Genomic DNA, 2,500 nt, shown 5'->3' on the forward strand with positions numbered 1-2,500 from the left:
ACACGCGCCACCTACGGTGACCGGCAGCTCCAACGCCAGCGCCACAGAAGGACAAAAGCCCCACTTGGGTGCCGAAGCGAACTCTCCCAGCACAGCGCACGCGCCAACACATCCGCACAGCTGCGATACAAACCACCAGCGAGAACCGCTGGGGCGACCGAGCAGCAGACGGCGTCGCGGCGCCGAGCGCCGGGCGGCGGCGCATCCTCAACGCACACAGTCCTCAATCGGACCAGCACACTGAAGATGTCCACCGCGCTTCGCACCGGGCCCGCGAGGACCTACTTTGGCCGCACGGCGCCGCGCGCAGGGTGCGCCGGCGCGCAGCTGCGACGCCTGCCGCGTCCGTCGGCCGGCGCGCCTGCCACTGGCCGCCCCCACCAGCCGGCTGTAGCGCGTGCGCCCACGCACCGCGCGGCCAGCACGCCGGGAGGCGCCCCCTCACCGGCCGGGGACGGTCCCACCCAGCCACCGCCGCGTATCGCTTCACACCCAGATGCCGTTCAGTTTCATCGGCATGGTGGGTATCGCTGGAACAACCGGTTAGTACCTCAACCTATCGTCGCCATCACCGATTCACCCCTAGCGAGAACAACCGCACCACAACGGGTTACCATTTCTTCATTTGCGTAACTTCACCAGCAAACGTAGGCGTCCATCGCCATTAGCAACTTCAACGATTATTGCATGCCTGTGTCAGGTGTCACGCCACACTACGTCTGCCCACATACACGCAACAAAATGTGCACGCCTAGACAATACGTGGAAGGTGGCCCCCGTACGTATGCGATGTCCATTGCTCGAACGACTGTCAACCGGCCTCTGTAGCATGTCGCAGATATGGAACGCGGTGCACCATGCTATCACGGTGTTTGAGGAGAGACGACTAGGTCCGAATACATCAACACACAGCTCATGCTGATCGCCATCCACGGCGTCCGTTCCTCCCACACGTCTCTATGGCGTACCACACTGCAATCCAGCTCTCATAGGGAGACGACACGTAGCTGCGTGCACAATATTTGCACTGTATGGTCCGCCGTTTTTGGGCGCAGTCGTTGTACGGTCACACATGTGCCACGATGTATCATTCAGTACATAAGGACGAATGTGCAGTACAGATTGTGGTTTATGCGTACGACATCAGCGGACAGTTGACACAGGCCGCACCACAACGTAGCCTGAGTACGTCGCATGCGAAGGGCATTGAACATGCAAACTTCTCACCAACCAGCTTGCGAAGGCAGGGGGCAAGGTGGGGACGTGGGGAGGGGTGGGGGGGGGGGGGGCGGCATGTACGTCCTGCTGCCATCCACATAACAGTGTACAGCAGGAGCATGTGGAAAGTCAGCAAGACTTGCAAGGTGTTTAACATGAAGCGATACACAGGGGAGCGGGCAGTGCGAGTAGCGAACTATATTGCGAGGGTTGCGGGTGGGCAACACTACACTAATTGAACGAGTCGTATAACAATTACAGAGCAGGTTTAGGCGACAACGTGGGTTACGTTAGCGGACAACGTGGGTTACGTTAAGGCACAACGTGGGTTACATTAAGGCACAACGTGGGTTACGTTAAGGCACAACGTGGGTTACGTTAAGGCACAACGTGGGTTACGTTAAGGCACAACGTGGGTTACGTTAAGGCACAACGTGGGTTACGTTAAGGCACAACGTGGGTTACGTTAAGGCACAACGTGGGTTACGTTAAGGCACAACATGGGTTACGTTAGGGCACAACATGGGTTAGGTTAGGGGACAACATGGGTTAGGTTAGGGGACAACATGGGTTAGGTTAGGGGACAACATGGGTTAGGTTAGGGGACAACATGGGTTAGGTTAGGGGACAACATGGGTTAGGTTAGGGGACAACATGGGTTAGGTTAGGGGACAACGTGGGTTAGGTTAGGGGACAACGTGGGTTAGGTTAGGGGACAACGTGGGTTAGGTTAAGGCACAACGTGGGTTAGGTTAAGGCACAACGTGGGTTACGTTAAGGCACAACGTGGGTTACGTTAAGGCACAACGTGGGTTACGTTAAGGCACAACGTGGGTTACGTTAAGGCACAACGTGGGTTACGTTAAGGCACAACGTGGGTTACGTTAAGGCACAACGTGGGTTACGTTAAGGCACAACGTGGGTTACGTTAAGGCACAACGTGGGTTACGTTAAGGCACAACGTGGGTTACGTTAAGGCACAACGTGGGTTACGTTAAGGCACAACGTGGGTTACGTTAAGGCACAACGTGGGTTACGTTAAGGCACAACGTGGGTTAGGTTAAGGCACAACGTGGGTTACGTTAAGGCACAACATGGGTTACGTTAAGGCACAACATGGGTTAGGTTAAGGCACAACATGGGTTAGGTTAAGGCACAACATGGGTTAGGTTAAGGTACAACATGGGTTAGGTTAAGGTACAACATGGGTTAGGTTAAGGTACAACATAGGTTAGGTTAAGGTACAACATAGGTTAGGTTAAGGTACAACATAGGTTAGGTT

The sequence above is a fragment of the Schistocerca piceifrons genome, unplaced genomic scaffold, assembly GCF_021461385.2.
Source record: "Schistocerca piceifrons isolate TAMUIC-IGC-003096 unplaced genomic scaffold, iqSchPice1.1 HiC_scaffold_961, whole genome shotgun sequence".
Lineage (NCBI taxonomy): Eukaryota > Metazoa > Arthropoda > Insecta > Orthoptera > Acrididae > Schistocerca > Schistocerca piceifrons.